The 6,503-nt window shown below is 34.1% G+C and overlaps 1 long non-coding RNA gene across 1 annotated transcript; it reads left to right on the top strand.

The window, feature by feature from the left end:
* Window positions 1-572: 572 nt before the first annotated feature.
* On the top strand, window positions 573-4,222 carry LOC117111567. The gene is made up of 2 exons (XR_004445890.1): window positions 573-630; window positions 2,853-4,222. It is a non-coding gene; the product is annotated as an uncharacterized LOC117111567 (long non-coding RNA).
* Window positions 4,223-6,503: the final 2,281 nt, after the last annotated feature.

Below are 6,503 nucleotides of genomic sequence, written 5' to 3'. Positions count from 1 at the left end.
AAACCAGTGGTAGCAATGGTCGAATAAACACTGGGTCTGATTTTGTCTGTTTCGCTCTATGTATGTATCGATCACTATTTCTATATTGACTGGTACCCTTACTTTATTATACTATATATAATATATATATAGTGTATTATTAACAACCCACCAAACCGTACTAAAAACATTAGAGCCACCTGACTGCTCCATGAGCAATATAAATAGGATAACAACGGCTAATCACAATTGTCTGATGATCGCCATTAAGCTTGAAACCGGGAGTAACCAAAATTTATAATAATAATATGTCGTTCTTATATAGCGCTTCATGCCTTTACAAGGCCTCTAAGCGCTTCACATTACTACCCCGGTCATTGGATCAAACACATATGGAACACATTGAACACCAAATTAAATTAGTANNNTGAAATTATATTATCATTCCATAATATTGCAGCTAGTAATCAGCGCAGGTTGTGTTGGAACCTACCAGGTACCCACTTGTACTCCTGGGTGGAGAGAGGCAACCGTAGATAAAGTGCCTTGCCCAAGGTCTTATTTATTTTATGTTTGTATATTGTATTTATTATTCCAGGTGTATGACAACGATGGATTCTACCGTAAGAATTATTCCTACAAGTTCTAAAGGTATTTTTTTTAATTTCATACACATTACCAACAGTTATGAAACAATATATATTATGATGATTGATTTGGTGAACCAAATTAATTATAGCAGATAAAGGATAACGGTAAATTGCATGCAAAAACACAGGAATGCGTGTCGTCACCAACACCACAAAGAAGCTTAAACTTAAAAAAGGATATTTTTTCTATTTTTTCCCTAGATATTTTAATTATGTACATTGAACTCTACCTTTTCACATAAATGTTAAGAGTACAACTACATTATTTAATTAATTATACGAATTAGCAATAGCGCACAAACAGACAAACTTTCAGAGGATTATCAGAAGACGCTCGTGCGGCGTTGCAATCGTTGTGATCGGCTAGATAAGGGCTTCATGGGCGCAGCTAGAGTAGGGGTCAATGGAGTCCTGACCCCCTCAATATTTGAAAAATTATCCCGATTATAGCAGTAAATGATCGGTAATATGAAAATATGTAGTATATGAAATTTAAGCCACCCTCCCTTTATTATGATTGACAGAGTAACTGATTGGCCCTTGCTATAAATCTGGAATGTTGTGTGTACAGCAATAATTAAAGTCGAAATAAAAAAAAACATTTTGTTACAATCATGGTAACTCTTTGGTTACCCGTATCGAGGTAGCAAATAATTATATTTTATTACAGTTTATTATTGTATAATAATGGAAGAGTGTAAATTAACTCTTCATTTGTATACAGTTTAACCTCCCTTTGCGACGACCACCTCTCGTAAGCGATCACCTCCCTTAACGTTCACTCTCATATGATCCCGTGTGTCTAATCAGTGCTTTTATACTTCTCGTAAGCCACCACTTTTGGTATATCATTTACCTTTCGTAAGCGACCACCTTAATAGTTTGTAATATCTTTTGACAACAGATACGAGCCGATTATTCAAAATTTGTTCCGGCGATGGTGCACCATTTAGCTGCGTCAAATTAACATTATACGCGTGAACACTTAATATAAATAAAATAATAGAAAAGCGATAATAAGATAAACAGGCCCACGCTTTTTCATATCCAAGAGACGCTTGCAATAGGTAATAGATCAACATGCCTGCTTTTAAGACCCATTTAAAGATTCATCGCGTTCAGGCTGTTTTTTTTTTGTTTTGTTTTTTTTGGGGGGTTTTTTTTGCTGGAGGTTTTGTAGAAATTGATGTGGTGAAACCTCTAAATTCTATCTTTTATACGTAAAATAACGTCGGGCCCCTGACCCTAAGTCTAATTGTTCGCTACGCTCGCAAAACTTGACCCCACTCCCCTCGAATTTCATCCTGGCTGCGCCCCTGGGCCTTGCTTGCAGTATAGGCCTAACTGAGAATAGGCCTATAAACATGCATCAAGTGTGGAATTACTATACCCTTGACTACAGTAGTAAAACAGAGGCTAAAATACAGTTTGTGTCTGACAACGTAGCGCGTAGAATGAGATTTTCGTTTTCACGAAAACACAAGCTACGCTGTAGGTGTAAACAACCTATGGGTTTATTTTTTTCGTTTTTACCAACAGACACTAACTTTTCAGGCTAATTAACATGTTAATTTAAGTTAAGAAAATTTGAATGAATTAAACATTTAAATTATTTAATGCTTAATCTTTAAACATAGGCCTATGTTAATAAAATATTTAAAATGTTGATATCTTGATAGAAAAATTTACGGTTTTGTGAAGTAGTCCATCCATTTCAAACGCGTTTTACTTAATCGTTGTTTTAATCAAAATTGAAGTCTGTATCTGGATGGGTGGAGTCTGAGAGTCTGGAAAGGGCCACAATGATCTAGCAGAAAAATGTAATGTAAAACATACAGTCAGCTAAGTGACGAAAAAGAAAAAGGAATCCTCGGAAAATAGACTGGCTTGCTGGTAAATCAGAATGAACCTCCCATCTCGATAAAATTCCCGCCCTCCCCCGTGAGAATACTTATTCAATTTATAAGTGTTACAAATTATTAGTATCTGTGAGTTAAGGGAACTGGAATTTTGTGTAATATCGTATAAGTCGATGAGGGTCCTCGTGATCAAGAAAATAATGCAATAGAGAGAAACAAGCTGTTCCGACCACCACTACCGATAATAGTATATACAAAATATGGAAAATAGGGAGTGTTCTTTTGTGTTGAAGATTTGATGGTGGTCGTTGTCGTGATATTATTTTATATAATCCTTAATTTTTTTTAATCTTTCTACTTTCAGCTGATGGAGAGAACAATAGAAACGTAACGACTATGACAACCAATGTATCGATTTTGAATTTATAGTGTTCGCACAGCTGTAAAGGGGCTACTGTAGAAATATTTTGGGGTACATTTTATACATACAGATAGCGGGTCATCTTATGCGACTATTATTGGTGTATGGTTAAAATGTATTTGTGACATATCTTGGGATTTATCTCATTAAATATTAATTAAATGTGGGCCATTTTTATACATGATGGATACCCATCTATATTTTTGTATTGTATGTCTTGTATAGTAATTGGGCAGATTTGAATACGGTAATGTCTTACTTTGATTACATAAATACTATTACAGAACTTTGATTGCATTATTACTATAACTTTTCTTTGATTTTATTATAGTCTCTTTACATTAACTTGTACTGATGATAAAGGATGTGGCTATGAATAGTTTTAGTCCAGTATCAATACAAATCTGAAAGGTGATCAGCCGGGTTCGGGAGCCTTTTCGAGATATCAAGTGTCAAAGGTCAAAATTGACCAATTATTACAAATTTTTGTATCAACTCTGAAGTTTTCTCACTTAATAAATTCAATATGATTTGATTAGCCAATATTGAGGTCAAATGTCAAACTTGACCAATTCTAACAATTTACTAAAATAAACAATATGGAAATTTAAAACTCAGTGTTTTATCACATTATTATGCTTTTAGATATTTATTTTAGGGATCTATTCACCAGTCTACTGTCTCAAAGTTTTATCTGTATCTCAAAGTTTTATATTTTTATATATGATATAATTTGTGTACTTTGTTATTGTATTTTATAGTTGAGGGTGCCAATGATCAGTTGTGCTGGACGAGCCACCCTCTGGAGATATAGTTTAATTTTGTTTTAAATAATAATAATAAAAATAAAACCAGCCTTTTTAAGAAACTGACCTCAAAAATGCAAAAATTATTATATTTGTTATAAAGTATCTTTAAAGTTGACTATATTTATCAAAATATTAAAGCTTTCGTATGCTCCTGTATTTTTCATGTTCCCATGTTTCATTGCAAAAATGTTGACCATGATTTTTTCCACCTTATAAAAAAATATTCTAAAGAAATATAAACAGGTTGTACGTAACGAGAGAAGACTTTTGGAGAATCGATCAAACTGTGTGCAGTACTATGCTAGGAGAATTGTCTGTATAAAGATGATGTCCTTGTAGAATATCACGTAAAGGTAGTGGCGTAACAAAAATCATAAATGCTCCTAAGGTTTTTTCGGGCCTTATACTACTCGTTTCTGAAGAAACAAATAAGTAAAAAAGTATGAGTTCCCATTAAAGTTTCTGAGAGTTTTTTTTTTTTCGCAAAGCTTGGTAACAACACTTCTGACAACCAAAAAGTAATTTAAATGCATGAAGCCAGAGTTCATATTTTTCTGACTGTAATATCAATTGATGAAATTTTTTGGATTGTTTTTTGAATTTTTATTTTAAAAATGTTATAATTGGTCAATTAATTTATTAGTTGAACTCTCACCCCAATTTCGGCTGATCAAAGTATATTGATTTGTTTTTTAATTCAATTGTGATTTGCATTTAAAAGCACAACAGATTGATATTATAATGAGTATAGTTTTGGGCACTTGCTGCGTAGTACGACAATCGTACGACAGTTGGTCGACGAATCCAACTCCGCTCCCTGTAAGGCTTTGTTTCCATACAATCGCTACACGCTATCGCCGACAGCTTTCAGTGATGCTAATTGGTCAGTCGATTCGGGAAGCCTTCCCGATTGCGTCCGGAACTGCTACGCAGAACAACGATTGATAGAAAAGTTCTTACCAACTGTGAAATGACTACTCAGCAAGATAATATAAATAATTTAGCCCTTATATAAGTTATAGGTGTCCTGTGAACATAATATTAAATAATGCTAAATATTATACTATAATAATCTATTTTGTTGATGGTGATTTATTAAAAATGAATATTCAACTTTATGTTTTCGTTCTTTTATTCAGAATTCAGCTCAACTTATTAAGAATCAATAGGCAGTTATTAAATATATTATACATATTGTTGCAATCATAAATAGGCCTATATACACCGTTTTTCGTTGCTTTTGCATTATATATATATATTTTCAACGAATACCATGTATAGACTTCAGAAACACTTTATTGGAGAAAACCAATAATTCGACCTATCCTCAGGTCTTTATCAAGTAACCATAGTATCAACAACATGAAATTTGCCATTATCACCGGTAATTTCAAGTCTCATTCAGATAGAAAAATTAATGAACTCAAATATATTCTCAAATACAAAACTCACCTCTTTGGCCTCAACAGAAATCTCGGCATCATTAGTGATTACACATTCAGCCACCACTAACATCATTGTATCACCGTTTATTATATTATTACATTATTTTATATATAAATCATCAAAGAAAGGTAAATACAGTGTTCGAATAAAGGACATAATAATACATCGTGTAGCATAGCTCTCAACGAACGTAGTCCTGTAAATAAACGAATAAAGAAATTGTGTAATAAAATGCCTCTGGCGGAACTCGAACCTGCGACCTCTCGCTGTCAAGGCGAACGTCATAACCATTAGATCATGGAGGCTTCATGGTTGAACACATTCGAATACCACCAGATACACTCCATTACACAATGTCGAATGTCGATGTCGAGTGCAAATGGAACAAAGCCGGCACAACATGTAAAGTCAGTAGCAGAACTGTTTCCTACACCTAGAAATGGTTTGTAACCCAATTTCACAAGTGCCAACTACAGAGGACCATGAGTGGTTGAAAAACGAACTGACTACCTATGGAAAATTTACAGGACTAAACCGGCTTTTAACAACACCAGGCTCAAGTAAACGTTCTTTACACATACACACCATATTAGTTTATCCAATGGTTTTATTCAGGCTGATGCTAAATTAGATTATCTGTTAAAGAAATTACGATCAAAAGAAGAAAATAGAACAGACTACTGTTAGGTAGCTGGAAAATCCAAACTGGCTGATATTAAAAATGGGCAGATTAACGGCAAGTAACTTTGGGGGTGTGATGAATGCAAAGAGAGTTGCATTGTCGCTTACGCAACGATTGCTGAGCCAGAGAGACTTTTCAGGGGTAGGCCTACTTGCTATAAATTGGGGGATTTGCAATGAGTAAGAGGGGCTAAAAGCTTTCTCCTTGAAGACTGGGTTAAATGTTAATTCTTCTGGATTTTGGGTTACTCCATCAGGTATCCTGGTGCCTCATCTGGTGCGCTTGTAAATTCCAGTAATTATTTCGGAGAATCGACAATTTAAAAGGCATTATCTAATAAGAATTTTTTTCCTTGAGAAACAACCTGATATGTACAATTATACTAAAAACACAGCACCAGAACTACCACCGGGTTCAAGGGCAGCTGTATTTAACAGATAGGCAATAGTGTTGTTTTGTTTGGACAACACAGGACTGTCATGTTTTAAAGATTGGTAGCTGTTATGGGCACAGAACATGACTGTAATTAGAAACATTCTATTAAAAAATAGGTGTTCCGAATATACCGTAGGTCAATTTTGAATCCAAATTACGAAACGTGATAGTTGACTAACTCGACTGTCAAAGTTTTTTTTTTTATGAGTTACACTACTAAAT

The sequence above is a fragment of the Anneissia japonica genome, unplaced genomic scaffold (genome assembly GCF_011630105.1).
Source record: "Anneissia japonica isolate Jap-2015-1 unplaced genomic scaffold, ASM1163010v1 scaffold288256_len377385_cov191, whole genome shotgun sequence".
Lineage (NCBI taxonomy): Eukaryota > Metazoa > Echinodermata > Crinoidea > Comatulida > Comatulidae > Anneissia > Anneissia japonica.
The sequence above is the reverse complement of the archived record's forward strand: the minus strand, read 5'-3'. Positions and strand labels throughout refer to the sequence as shown.